We start from the raw sequence: 15,601 nt of genomic DNA, 5'->3' as shown, positions 1-15,601 counted from the left end.
AAAAAAAAATAGTGATGGTAAATATCACAGACTGCTATTTACGTAATTGTATTATTGGTTGCGTTTTGAATTTTTTGGGCGAGGAACTTCTCATAAATAACTCTATATATTTATTTACAATTATGAATCATTGAAGGATTTAAATGATCCAATGTTTGTTATTCCATCAATCAATTAAGTACTTACGTGTAATTTCAAAATACAAATTGGAATTTTATTCCATAATTAACAAATAAAATACGACTTTTTACTGCATATCAGCCTATCACGTCCTACGAATCGATTTTAAACCAAACGGCACCACCTCTTATCCTCTATTATTGATCAACCGATTCCGATGCAATACGGAAAGGCTCATAAATTGCTCTTCCGAGGAACTCCTTTACTGGCAAATCTTTAACATTGGTAGAATGAAGCACGTCATCAAAGTATTATTTTAATTACCTATATACATGTTAGTGCCTCTGGCGGGGAACTTGTCCCCCCCCCCCCCCGCCCCAACCATAAGGGTTGGGGTTATTCGCAACAATTCAACATGGTCCTTCGAGCCGGATCAGCGACAGTAGTTCAATATATTCATCATCGGTTGGAATTTAACATTCCTCATAAATCATCCAATATTCAGTCATCGGTAATGGCCGCGAGTGCAGTGCAAATCATCGAGGGTCATACATCAAGAAAACTCAAGGCTTTAGTTTTGTCCATTTGGGGTAGTACATTATTTTCGTACTGACGATGTCGATAACGAATCCCTCTTTAAACTAAGCTAATGCATTGTGTCATCTTTGTTTCTCTTCTACTTTCCTGAATTCATTTAAGATAAATAGCAACTTACCCACTACTGATCTCGAAAAACGTTGTCAATTGTTTCAAAAACGCGTAAGATAATACGGAATTCTCACAAATTTTCAAATTCTTTCCAAACAAGAATACCTAGAACCTCAAAATTATTTTAATTTTTTTCAAGAAAAAGCAGGATCCAAAATTAACTCAAAAACAAGACAGCAAGAGTTCCCTGAATGTTCGCGATTTTTTCCAAAAATAAAACCGCAAAATTCTTTTAAATACTTTCCAAAAAAAAGGTCCAAGGGCTCCCTAAATAATACACCATGGCAGTGGCGTAACTACCGGTGTTCCATGTGTTCGCCGGAACACGGGCCCGCTTCTTCAAGGGGCCCGGTCTGGTCACACGAACATTTTTTTAATTAGATTTTTTTTATATTATTGCCCAAATTACATCCCGAAATAAAAAATTCGAAAATGTGCGGTAATCCCAGGATCGATGGTTCATTGCTATTTAAGAATTTTTTGCTGCAAAGGGCTGGATTTTTGGCGGCATCTCAATATCATAGACTCAATAAACTCGGGTTTTAGCGACCGGCATCGGCGGTAGAAAATGCAGCAGCATCTATTTCTAATAAACCTGTCGCAGTGTCGCAATCCCATTGTGGCAAATCTAACACCCAATGTAGTACATTACCAATGTTTATCCGACAAAAGAATGACTAATTTATGGTGCGGGACAACAAAATACTTAAATTTTGTCCTCAGATCTACAGCGAAACTTCATGCTGTAATAAGACATGAAAAAAAAATCAGTTTCAGTTGTTTTATGAAAATTTTTGTATTTTCAAAACTATTTTAATTTTGTACTTGTGGTGCTTTTTTGGAATAATAAAATATATCTGATGTATGTTACAACTAGTAGAAAAAAGCTGGACTGCGAAATTATTACAGAATGAGTACCTAGTACCTGCACTAGTTTCACTGCAATTATCACAGCATGTTTCACTTCTTTTACAATACCTCTTTCGGTGGCTTCAGTGGAAAGATCTTTTTCGAAATTAAAAATGACTAAAAATTTTTTAAGAAACACAATGGGCCAATGTAGATTATCTTCACTGAATCTCTCAATTGGAAATCAAATTGCCAAAACCTTAGATGTGTCAAATTTTGTATCAACTTGTGCCCATTGCAAAGCAAGAAGAAAACAATTTTGAGATTAAAAAAAAATTGGCATTTTTATCTATACTTCTATACTTCTACACTTACTCATATTATAAAGCTGAAGAGTTTGTTTGGTTGAATGCGCTAATCTCAGAAACTACTGGTTCGAATTCAAAAAATTTTTTTGTGTTGGATAGTCCATTTATTGAGGAAGGTTATAGGCTATATAACATTACGCTACGATCAATAGGAGCGGAGCAGCAATGAAAAATATCGGAAAAACGGGAAAATTATCCCTCCTTTGACAGCTTCCGTTGCTTACGTTGTTTAAACGGTTAAAGTTACGTAAAAATCATGTATGATGGAATTGTTCCCTTCTACAAGTTCTAAAAAAAGTCTGCGACAGCATATGTCTATCTTTTAAGGTCGACTCAGTATAACCTTTTTTATGGTAATGAAATTTGGTATAAAATAATCTAATAGTATTAAAATTCTGGTGTCACAGTGTTTGTAACCAAACTTCTCCGAAACGGCTTGATCGATTTTTATGAAATTTTTTGTGTATGTTCGGTAGGTCTGAGAAGAGGTCGTAAACTATGTTTTATACCCCTAAGTGATAACGGTGGCCCACCAAAATTCTTTCGACAAAATTTGTATTTTTATTTTTTTAAGATTTGGCATCAAAAATACATATAACTCTAAATATTCACCCTTCTATCACCAACCCCCATTTTTTAATAACGATATGAGTATCTTTGCTTTCATCCACAGATGCGCAAGATGGCTATTGAATATAATCATTGTCGTAGGATAAATTTTTATGTATAATTTATAGAGATGTACCGACTGTAGGTCTGGCCGACTAACCGACTAGCCGATTGTTCGGCCAGTAAAAACCGACTAGTCGGCCGACTGTTCGGCTTTGCTAAAATCGCTTTATAAATGCGACAGACAGTGTGTTTTTTTTTCTATTTCTCTGACTACCTTAAAAATTTGTTTATTTTAATAAAAGGAATAACTAAAGTTTCTTTGTTTTCCAAAAAATGTGTTAAATTTGTTTGGATAATTTTAACATTTAATTTTTTTTAGTAACTCAGTACAAAAATAAAAAATAACACACTTTAGGACCAGTTTATACAATATTTTAACTGAGATTAAGTTAATCGCGCATTTAATAAGGCCATTAGCGATGTCTGATTGGCGTAGAGTCGGTCACATGGTAGTTTAACGCGGGGTTAAAAATTAAATCGCAATTAAATATTTAATTGAGGTTCTGTAAACCGGGTTTAATTGTTTTACATACTATTTTAATTTTAATAAAAAAAGCCGACCGATCGGCTGTTTAGCCGACCAGTCGCCGACTGCAGCCGACGATGAAAAACGGCCGAATAGTCGGCTTATCCGACCGGTCGGCCACTAGTCGGTACATCCCTAATAATTTATAATTTAATTTAATTATATTTACATGTATTTATTTTTATTTAATTTTTTATTTAACTACCAAAATATTCACTAGAAATGCCAAAACAACGTTTGCCTGGTCGGCTAGTTTCTAATATGTATAATTGTATATGTTTTAATTCAGTGTTTCGGGTAGAATGATTTTAATAAAACGTAAGCCCTAATTGCAATCTACTCATACTTTCGTTACTCATTATACTCGTAGTTTTAAATATTTTTATTTCGCTGTTCATTAGGGGCCCCACAGAGTTGTAGAACACAGGCCCGTAGTTTGATTGTTACGCCACTGCACCATGGTGACGTACCTAAGAGTCTGCCGAATTAAAAAAAACAGTTTACAATTTAGTTTTGAAATTGCAAAATTCAATGCGCTGGAATCTCACAAACGTTTTAAGGTAATCGGAAACATGGTAATTATTTGTTCATCAAAATTATAATAATAATAAAAAATCCTGTTCGTCTACAAAATAAACTTGTTTAGACAGAGTATTCGTAAAAAATACAGGGTTTCTATAAATGATTATAGGGTCAAAGTAGGTCATGAACATGTGCCGCCTCTCAGTTTGGACCTTACTAAATGTCCAAGGGCGTACGACAAATACCATACGCATCCGTATAACTGGTCTAAATGCTTCATACCTTTTTAAAAAATAAAACTATTTCATTACAATCAAAAGAAATAAATTTATTGCTGTTAAATATCATAGTAAATGTTAAAAATGTTCACTATTTTGTTCAAGGCACATGTTCACTCTCGTTTTAACTTCAAAAAGTTCTATAATATCCTTTCGTCAATGTTTTGGACCCATTGTTCAATTTCATGTTGCAACAGGATTGTTGAGGAAATTTTGTCCAAGATGATTGCAGATTCTGCTCAACTCGTCTCAAATTTTCAACAACTTCCTCAGATACTGAAGGTCTTCCACGAGATTTCCTTCTGTTGACACTGACAGTTCGGACAAATCTTATTAATGGCTATGCAGTTTCATTACTAACAACGCAAAATATATATGTATTAAAAATAATAAATAATACGATTAATTTGTAGTAATAGTAAAATAGTATGGACATTCTTCGTTGTCAGAAATTAGAAAAATTAGTCGAGAACGAGGGGCTTAAAACCAGTGAAGCTGATCTAAGTTAAATACCACGTCCAATACAGAATCCTGCAGATAATTCGAAAAACTGTTGCTCATTGTTGGATATCGGTAACCAATCTGAATTTAAAACGGAATATTTGTGTAAATTCATAGAATCAAATATAAACAAGGACAACACGTCGAGCGAAATAAAAAGTCAGTTTGGTAAAAATCCACCGGTGCTTCAAAATACCGGGCTGGGATTATTTCTTGGCGGCAATTTTGAGTATTTAAGAAATAATACTTCCCTTTATCACAATATTATTCGTTTAGACGAAATTATTTCTCGCTTCTAGGAAGCTGAAACCGTTGAAGCCACAAAATGCGCTTTGTGAAACCCATTTTAAAGACACCACAGCCGTTCTCCCCTTTTCGAAGAATCCGCGGCTATTGTCAGTGAAGAGAAAGTTGGGCCGTGACCCTAAACTTAATGAGGGGTATACTTCCTTCATGAAGGAGTACCTAAAACTTGACACATGGAGGTTGTCGACGATGATTCATTCAGTAAATCCTTTTGCCTGCCTCACAAATGTGTTATAAATCCAAATAGTTGTTCTACTAAACTTTTAAGCCCAAATAACCACTTATTAACAGGCCCCGTTTACAACCCGAACTTTTCCCTATTCTAGTTCAATTTCGCATGCCCCAATTTGTCATCATTTGTGATATATCGAAGATGTGCCGGTGCATCTGGGTTCACCCTGACGACGACAATTACCAAAATATCAAGTGGCTATTCATTCCATTGATGGTTTGTGTAAATCCGTAAAAACAGGGGACAACCATCTAACGCACAAGGTGAGTGTCGCAAAAATCAGGGACTTCCCACCCTCTGCGTTACTCAAGTACATTCCAGCAGTTGGGTGGCTTGAGCAGTAGAGGAGCGGGAAAATAACTTTGTGCGCTCGTGGTCAGAGTTGAAGCCGTCCTGAATTGCCCCTTTTGACGTCTCTGTCCAGCGATCTTAATAATTTGGTCGCATATGTACCTGTCCAATTTATCTTTGGCCGGTCATTAACTGCTCCCTCAGGAAAATACCACGCCGTCGTTCCCACCAACAGGCTATTCCATTGGCAGCTCATCGAGACTTGCCATAAACATTTTTGGAAGCGGTGGTATGTACCTCGAATATCTGACCACTGTGCAAGGAAGGTTAAGGTGGCATTTATTAACCATTCTTCATTCATTATTCAAACATTATTCATTCATTCTTCAAGCGCTCAACATCACTCACCCTATATTCATTTTGTGGACCCAACGGTCATATTCTATCCTAGAACTTACACTTGTTATTTGTTAAATAAAGATCGTAAACGACTGTTCACATTCGCAACAATTCAACAATACCTATAAAATAAAAGTGTTTGTCCTGACTGACTGATTCATCAGTGCAGAGCCTAAACTACTGAAGTTAGAAACACGAAATTTAAGCAGTAGTTTTTGTAAAATAAGCACCTTCTAAAAAAGGATTTTTAGAAAATTCACCCCAAAGGGGGTAAAATAGGAGATGGAAAGAAAAATTGGGCGTAGGGAAGCGAACATTTATATTAGCCATATTAAAGGCTGAAATATAATGTATTCTAATTGCGAAAACCACGCAACCGGAGCTGTTATTATGGTGTCCCAGTCTGAATTCAAATTTGGCGCTGAGAGGAAAGAAAACAAGAAAATCATTAAACATAAACAACCATGTGCAACTTTAGTATCCGTGGATCTTCCTTGGATGTAGGCATGTTGGTTTGGATATAGAGGTTGCTTGCTCAAAGCGGTCTCCCGAATCTCTTTTTCGCTTAGTCTTTCTAGCGTTTTCAGCGAGAATGATGTTAAGCTAATTGGTCTATAGGATTTAGCCAAGGTGTAATCTTGTCCTGGCTTAGGTATAAAGATAACTTTTACTTTTCGTCATGCATTAGGTATGTAGCTGTAAGGCATACCCGCCCGAAGTATTGGCAAGAAGATATGGTGTAGTGTGCTCATTCCCCTACTCCCGGAGATTTATACGGGGAAAAACTGTCAACTGCCCACTCCAGTCTTGCCTCCGTGATTGCCTTTGCCGCCAGTGCCCAGTCCTTCGGGGAAGGTTGAGTACCGGCTACATCCCTTTTGGAATGGGAGGTGGTCGTTGTGCTGCCTGGAAACATAGTCTGCAGCAAAAGTTCTGCAGACTCTTCTAAGGTGGCTGTAAACGTGCCATCTTCTTTCTTTAGGAAACCTGGTTGATGTGTGTAGTCCTTCGAGAGAAGTTTCTTCAGCCTTGCGGTCGAAGCAGTCGACGTTATGTCGCTGCAGAAGGATCTCCACGTTTCCCGTTTCCTCTTTCTTAATTCTTTCTTAAATTCTTTTCGGTGCTCTTTATAGGCTTCCCAATCTTCAGTTTTCTTAGTGTTTTTTGCTCTATTGAAAAGTTTTCACAATGGTGTACCTTTGCCTAGGCCTTCCTTTTTTAGGAGGCACCTTTTCTCATAAGCTGACATTAGAGAGTCGTTGATAATAATACTCAAAGTTTTCTCTATGTTGTCTGTCGATTTATGTTCTGTTGATATCGACTGTACGGAGGTCCCAGTCTGTTTCCAGTTCTTCGTTGTATAAAGCCCAGTTCGTCAACCTAAGGTTCTTGTACATCTTTGTCTCTATGTCTATACATTTTAATGTATACATAATCCATCTATGGTCTGACACTGACGCCTCTTTAAAGACGTGCCTTTATACATATTGTTACGAAATACACCCTTACGCCGCCCCAGTACGACGCCTATGGCCGTCGAGAGCTTTCTGGACGTACGCACGGCGCTGATGGGTGAATCGTCACTGCTGACGGTGTCGACGGCCGAGCGGCGGGCGCATAAAGACAGGTCTGGAGCCGTCTCGAAGCAGCGTCCAGGGAAGTCTCGAAGCGGAGTCGCGATGGATGTTCGTGAAAGATCTCGATCAGAGAATATGGGTTTAAATAGAGGCGACTGTAGGTAACGGATTCATTCCGTTCAGCCAGTGAAGACAGTCAAGAACGCCGGCATAATTTCTGTGCATATTCGTTGCAATAGATAGTGTTGTGATTCGAGCTAAAGAAATAAATCTTTGAGTTTTACCAACGCCCGATTTATTATTCGCCCGTCAAACGTAACACTGATGTCAGGAGTGGGATCAATTGTGACATAAATCGGGATTCGAATTTGGTTGGTGCTACTAGGGGAGACCGGAACAAAGTGAACTTTCGAGAAAATTCTCTCCCGCGGTAAGAGTGGAATAACCGAATTAGACTTTCATCACCTGACATTGGCTTCGAGAATAGACATCCGTCAAGACTCTAGAAATTTCTAGAAGAAAATTTTATGCCGACTACCACAAGAGCGCAAACAGCCAACATGGAGGACAAAAATGATGAAAATGTTGAGCGAAAATCAAAGAATAATGGAAGAAAATAGAAAAGAAGATCGCAGAATAATGGAAGAAAATCAAAGAATAATGGAAGAAAGTAGAAAAGAAGAGCGAAGAATAATGAAAGAAAATTTAAAAGCTATGCAAACTACACTTTTGAACAGCCGAAGCGAAATCCTCCAAGTCGTGCAAAATGAAGTGGACGAAGTGAGAAATGAAATGGAAAACAAGATCAAGGAACTCGAAGAAATGTTGCAAACACCACGACCTACAATTAAGACCCCTGCAGAATTCAGTCAGGTGAGAGTTCAACCCCCTATTTTTGATGGGCAGACGTCGTGGACTACTTATAAGAAGCAATTTGAAGCTGCGGCCTTGTCCAATAGCTGGAATGACCAACAGAAAGCGACCGCTTTGGTAGTAGCACTATGAGGTGCGGCCCTGGAGATTCTACAGACATTATCAGAAGAGAACCAGAGGGACTATACCGCCTTGACGACCGCCCTCGAACACAGATTTGGAGATGAACACCTCCGGCAAGTTTTCGTAGCGCAGCTTAAATCTAGGATTCAGAAGAGTAGTGAATCTCTTCAGGAAAACTCCCGAAGAGATTCACTACTCTTCTGAATCCTAGATTTAAGCTGCGGCTGATGTTAAACGTTTGGTACACCTCGCCTATCCTGAAGCTCCGCAAGACTTCCAAGACAGACTGGCAGCAGAAACCTTCGTAAACGGGGTAAGAGATAGTGAGGTAAGAAGAGTCCTGCAGATCTGCGGGTTCAAGAAACCATCCGAGGCGCTGATTCGAGCGTTAGAAGTGAACGCCGCATACAACAGCTCACCTCGTTCCAACGTTAAGATACGAGGTATCGGGGTTGAGGCCGAAGTAAACCCTATTCAAGAGAGTCTCGACAAAATGAATGAGAACTTTAAGAAATTCGCCCGCGAATTAATTGCCGAAATCAAGACGGGCAGTTCTAGACAACATGGAGGGCGCCTAGAATGTTACAGGTGTGGGCGTCAATTGCATATTAAGAGGGATTGCCGTGTTAGATCGCCAGCGCCGATGAGGAGATAGCAGCCGCGACCTCCTCTATACATCAGGAGCAGGGAAACTAAAGGCAGTCGGTACCTCGGGGCGTGTACTGGCTGCTAAAAGAGAAGCCCCAACGACTATAATGGTTAGAAGTATCGCGGGGAGCGTCGACAGTCCGACAATCAGCGGAAAAATCAATGGACGGGAATCGAAGATCATCATCGACACAGGAGCCGAAGTGTCCCTTGCACGCAGATCCAGGTTACAAAATTGCCAGAATAAATCAGTATGTACCGCCACGAATGTAAAGACGGTCACGGGAGAAACAACACCGGTTCTGGGTACAGCGGTGGTGAATGTAGAGCTCGGTCGACTCTGAATAAGGCATGAAGTTCTGGTGGCGGAAATCGCTGACGATTTCATTCTGGGTATGGACCTAATCAGCCAGTATGGTTTAATGATCGACCCAGAACAGAAAATTCTGCGTTTCGGAGCCGAAGAATTTGTGTTGGGACGTCTGAATGTGGAAGCTGCAACGGTCAGACTAGTGGTCTGTCAGACAACGAAGGTAGATGGTAATGCAGAAGTCATCGTTCCCGCCAGAGTAGAGACGAACCCCGGATACAGTTTGGGGATGGTGCAGCCGGCAAGTGACTTGACCCACAAGCTCCTGATCGCGAGCACCCTAGTCAAAACCGACCGTGACATACCCTTACGTGTGGCAAACGTGTTTCCCGATGCAGTCAATATTAGAAAAGGGGAGATTATTGGAATGTGTGAGCCAGTCGCCCGAGTGTTGAACTGCGAGGAAGAAGACGTTGAGAATGAGTCTAAGGAAGGGGATACCAAAGGCTTGGAGGTCAACTGGGACCAGCTGTCTGCTCGTGAGAGAAAACTGGCCAAAGGACTCATTCGTAGGCACCGTAATGTCTTCGCCTCAGATGAGGAACCATTCGGGAAGACCAACATGGTAGAACACCGACTAAACACTGGTGACACGCAACCGATCCGTCAGGCTCCTCGAAAACTACCCCTAGCCAAACAAGAAGAAGCTACAAGACTCGTGGACAACATATATGTTGAGAGATGGGGTAATTGAAGAATCCAACAGCGCGTGGTCATCTCCAGTAGTCTTGGTTACCAAGAAGGACGGGACTACCCGATTTTGCGTCGATTACAGGAAACTGAACGACGTCACGAAGAAAGACAGTTACCCCCTTCTTCGAATAGACGATACCTTGACGACCTTATCCGGCTCGGCGTGGTTTTCGACCTTGGACTTGAAGAGTGGCTACTGGCAAGTAGGCTTGCACCCGGACGACAAAGAAAAGACTGCGTTCTCCACCGGAAGTGGCCTCTATCACTTCACCGTTATGCCCTTCGGATTATGTAATGCGCCAGCAACATTCGAGCGGCTGATGGAGATGGTGCTGAAAGGATTGACTTGGAAGACCTGTCTGGTATACCTCGACGACGTCATGATTATGGGCAAAACGTTTGACGACCATCTGAAGAATCTCGAAGAGGTGCTAGAACGAATGGAAAACGCTTGTTTGAAACTAAATCCCAAGAAATGCTCGCTCTTCCAAAAACAAGTCGAGTTCCTGGGCCATATCGTGTCGGAGAAAGGAATAGAAACCAACCCGACGAAAGTTCTTGCTATCCGGAATTGGCCCATACCAAGAGACAAGCATGAACTACGAAGCTTCTTGGGACTCTGCACATATTACCGACGATTTGTAGAAGGGTATGGCGACATCGCAGCACCGTTACACCAACTGACGGAGCAGAAGGCGACTTTCAAGTGGAGCACTACATGTGGGATGGCCTTTACGAGATTGAAGATGGCTTTGTGCACCAGCCCCATTTTGGCTTACCCCAGGGACAAAGGAATGTTCGTCCTCGATACCGATGCGAGTAACTCGGGAGTTGGGGCCGTATTGTCGCAGATACAAGATGGAGAGGAAAGGGTTATCGAATATTTTAGCAAATTACATTCCAAACCAGAGAGAAATTACTGTGCCACAAGGAAGGAACTGCTAGCCATTGTCAAAGCCGTCAACCACTTCCACAAGTATCTATACGGACAGGAGTTTCTGATCAGGACCGACCACGCTGCCCTCTCGTGGCTACTGCGGATAAAGAATCCCGAGGGCCAAGTAGCGCGTTGGCTGGAAAAACTACAGCAGTACCACTTTAGGATCAAACACCGAGCGGGTCGATTTCACAACAACGCTGACGCTTTGTCAAGACGTCCGTGCGGAGAGTGCAAGCACTGCGACAGGATCGACGCCGAAGAAGGGAATCTGCCTGTTCGTCGAACGATTTTTGAGCAAGACGAAGAATGGACAACCGCGCGGTTAAAACGTGAGCAAGAAGTAGACGACATAATCGGACCAATATTATAGTGGAAGGAGGAAGGAGTCGAACGACCCGGCTGGGCAGAATTGTCCGACCAATCCCCCAGTTTGAAGGCGTTATGGGCCCAATGGGATTCCTTGGTCATGGAAAATGGGCTCTTGTAGCGAAAGTGGGAGAGTCCTGATGGGCGTACCTCTAAGACGATGCTGGTACTCCCCAAGGTAAAGGTTTCCAAGGTCTTAGAGGAAGTTCATGCCGGAACATCTGGATCCCACTTCGGAGTGAACAAGACTTTGTCGAAAATCCGGGAGAGGTTTTATTGGGTAGGCTGTCGTGACGACGTCGAAAGTTAGTGTCGCAAGTGTACGACGTGTGCGGCCAGCCAGGGTCCTCATACCAGGGCGAGGGGAAAAATGAAGAAATATAATGTTGGGGCACCGTTCGAAAGAATCGCCATCGATGTGGCCGGTCCGTTCCCTGTAACAAACGACGGCAACAAGTTTATCCTGGTGGCTAGCGACTACTTCAGCAAGTGGCCAGATGCCTATACCATTCCAAATCAGGAAGCCGTCACGGTCGCGAAAGTACTGGTTGACAATTGGATTAGTAGATTTGGCGTCCCTTTGGAACTTCACAGACCAGGGACGCAATTTTGAATCCAATGTCTTCCAAAGAGTGATGCAGCTACTGGGAATACACAAGACAAGGACAATGCCACTACACCCACAGTCCGACGGCATGGTGGAAAGGTTCAATCGGACTATGGAGCAACACCTTTCGAAAGTGGTAGAAGAGCACCAAAGGGATTGGGACCAGCACCTTCCACTATTCCTGCTGGCCTACCGCGCAGCTATCCACGACACCACGGGTCAAACACCTGCTCACGTTGTATTTGGGAAGGAATTGCGGCTGCCCTGTGACCTAGTCTTTGGATTGCCATCCGAAGAACCAATGGAAGTACGTGACTACGTGGACGAGCTGAAAAATAGGTTGGTCGACGTGCATGAACTAGTGAAGGGCCGGATCAAGATTGCCAGTGACCGAATGAAGACCCGTTACGATGTGAAGGCCAACTGTGGCGGATTCCAGGAAGATGACTTAGTGGGGCTCTATAACCCCCAACGGAAGAAGGGACGTTACCCAAAACTGGCTCCTGACTGGGAAGGTCCATACACTATCGTCACTAGAATAAATGACGTTGTTTATCGGATCCAACGTGGACCGAAGACGAAGATAAAGATCGTTCATCTCGATCGACTAAAACGGTACGAAGGAAACAACGAAGACGATTCCGATCGGGACGATCGGATTTGAAGAGGGGGGCAGTGTTACGAAATACACCCTTACGCCGCCCCAGTACGACGCCTATGGCCGTCGAGAGCTTTCTGGACGTACGCACGGCGCTGATGGGTGAATCATCACTGCTGACGGTGTCGACGGCCGAGCGGCGGGCGCATAAAGACAGGTCTGGAGCCGTCTCGAAGCAGCGTCCAGGGAAGTCTCGAAGCGGAGTCGCGATGGATGTTCGTGAAAGATCTCGATCAGAGAATATGGGTTTAAATAGAGGCGACCGTAGGTAATGGATTCATTCAGCCAGTGAAGACAGTCAAGAGCGCCGGCATAATTTCTGTACATATTCGTTGCAATAGATAGTGTTGTGATTCGCCCGTCAAACGTAACAATATATTGTGAGATGTCCCATAATATAGCCAGTGTAATATCTATTACTGACTGACTACGCGATGTTTCGAAAGTTGGTCCGCAGCCGCGGTTGAGAATCCCTAGATTTGTTGCCAAAAGATATTCAGTTAGTGTTCTTCCTCTATCATTAGTATCTTTGCTCCTCCAAAGCAAACAGTGGGCATTTGCATCGGTACCGATGATGAGGTTTATATTTCCGATGTCATAGTGGTTCACCAAGTTCGTCATGTCGCATGTTGGACATGGTTCATGTGCTCCCTGTGGCAAGTACACTGATGCTATTACCAGTTGCTCTTCGCCTCTTCCTATGTTACACTTAACATTTACCACAGTCACTTCCATAGAGCTGACCTGAGCTAGGAGGACGGCTTTAATATTCCTGGGATTGTAAATACATGTCCTGGAAGATTATGTTGTGGTAACTGAAACAACAGTGCCATTTAAATTGCTAAACCGATCCTGGATTTTACTATCCATGGTTCTTGGATTTTGGACATAAAACAGTCGTCGCCATGTGACAATGCTGCAGGTTAATCTGGACGAAATTTATCTGCTGCTGCGCCATCTCTGCAACCAAAAATCTCAAACCTATCTTAAAGACACGAGGCTTATGTCTCAGGCGGGCCCACTCCCACTGGTAGAGGCTTCATCCCATGGGGTTTCTACCTCTTCCATAGGGGTCTGCCCTTCCTGAGTCGACGCCTCGTTCTCCTTAAGTTTCAGGTTGAAAGAGGACAGCATATAGTTGATCCTGCCCTCTCTCTCCCTGATTGTTTTGGCCTCAACCATCCCAAGACCAAACACAAATAGGTTGTCTGAAGAGGCAGCCTCGGGTTTAGCCTCGTGATGGAAAAGAAGCCACTTTTTAACGCGAGCCCATTGGTTCTGACCCTCCAAGCGGTGAAGTACGACCTCTGCATCCATCGATGGTCCCGGTATCTTTAAGGTCGCCCTCACCAGCCTTGGTAGCTCAGCCAAGGGGACTACGTTAAGCTGTGCACCTTCCCACAAGGGTATTAGAAAGTGTACTGTTTGTTTTACCCATTCCAGGACATCTCGTCTTCACAGGTTATCTTCAGAACTTCCCCTGAAAGTGGCTGCTTGTCTTCCCGATGCCAGACACTATTCAAGGTGTCTGTCGAGTGCTCCCATCAGGCCATTTTGTACCATCTCCACCTGGTCAGCAGTCAGCTTACCAAGTGGATACTGTACATCAATCACAGCTACACGGAGATGACTTGCAGCTACCTCGCTGTAGCTATGTTCTTTAGAGGTGGTCTCCTGCCTCCTCATCCTCTTTTGCTTTTGCGCTACCGAAGGTGTGGAAGTTGTAGATCGCACTCTCTTTTTTGACCCTGAGATCTTTTTCCCCCTATGTTAGGAAATCCACTCGTTCAGGCTTCGTTCTTTTTTTATCAAGTTGTAACTAAAGTTTCTGATTGTTTTACTTAAGTAGATTTTACATTATAGCACACTTCTTTTCGCACTCGAGATTAATAATTCATTTATGACATTTAAACTAATCTGAACATTGGTCCATTTGAGAGAAAGGACCTTGAAAAGTTGCAGTTAAAGTCATACCGTCGTGGAATCGAAAGATGGGAGGGATTTAATAGTTTGTTTCAAGTCTAATTATTCTCTTGCTCTAAAGCATGGCGTTTCCTGGACCAGCTGATTTTAATTTTGATCGTAGTGAATATGTGTTAATTTTTTTTGTTTGTATGTAATATGGAGTTTTCGGTTCACGAGGTAAAGAGTGAATGCGATTTGATATAATTAATAACTTGAAATGATACATATTTTAACCTCAATGTATATTCTTTGTTGTTTGAATTATTAGCAAAGTGTGACACAATTTAACTTCATGTAACTTAATTCTTGTTTAAAGATCTTGATAAAGTGTACCATTACAAAAATTTGTTAGAACTTGGGGAGTACACATTTCAGTTTTCTGATTGGTTCTCAACTTAGCACTTTCAATCAAAAATCAGCAAAAGGGACGAGATGAGGTTCTTCGGTCAGTCGCAGTAATTATATAACAGTCTTGCACCGTGAGGGTGAGTATGAGTAGCCAGAAAATCTCACAATACAACGTAAGTTGAAAATTAAGGAGTTCTACCACCTGGTAAGGAGTCATGGATCCCGTAACCATGATCTATGAATTAGACTCCCAATGTAGACTTTGGTTTTGTTCATATTTAAATTTGTTGCCACACATTCGTAACAACTTGTGTTTTTGCTTCTAGTTACTTTAATGCAGATTTCTTTTTTTTTTTGTTTTACTTTTAAATTTGTGATATTCAAATATTTGTATTGATACGCAAAAGCCTAGTTTATGACCTTGTGATACAGACAATTATTATAATTGGTGTAAGTTAGGCACTTTAAATTATTTCAATAATATATCAATGATGCGTGTTAAGAAAAATATTCGTATTTAAAACAGTAAGAAATATCTTGTTAAAACAGGTAACAAATAGTTAGACCTTTATAGATGTGAAAATTGAGGACTCGCAAATACTCAACCAAAAAGTGATATTTGTCTGTTGTCAAGTGCAGCTAATGCGTATTTAAAAATAAA

The sequence above is a fragment of the Zophobas morio genome, unplaced genomic scaffold (genome assembly GCF_036711695.1).
Source record: "Zophobas morio isolate AGI-343-1 ecotype UQ-CSIRO unplaced genomic scaffold, CSIRO_AGI_Zmor_V1 ptg000005l, whole genome shotgun sequence".
Taxonomy (NCBI): domain Eukaryota; kingdom Metazoa; phylum Arthropoda; class Insecta; order Coleoptera; family Tenebrionidae; genus Zophobas; species Zophobas morio.
The sequence above is the reverse complement of the archived record's forward strand: the minus strand, read 5'-3'. Positions refer to the sequence as shown.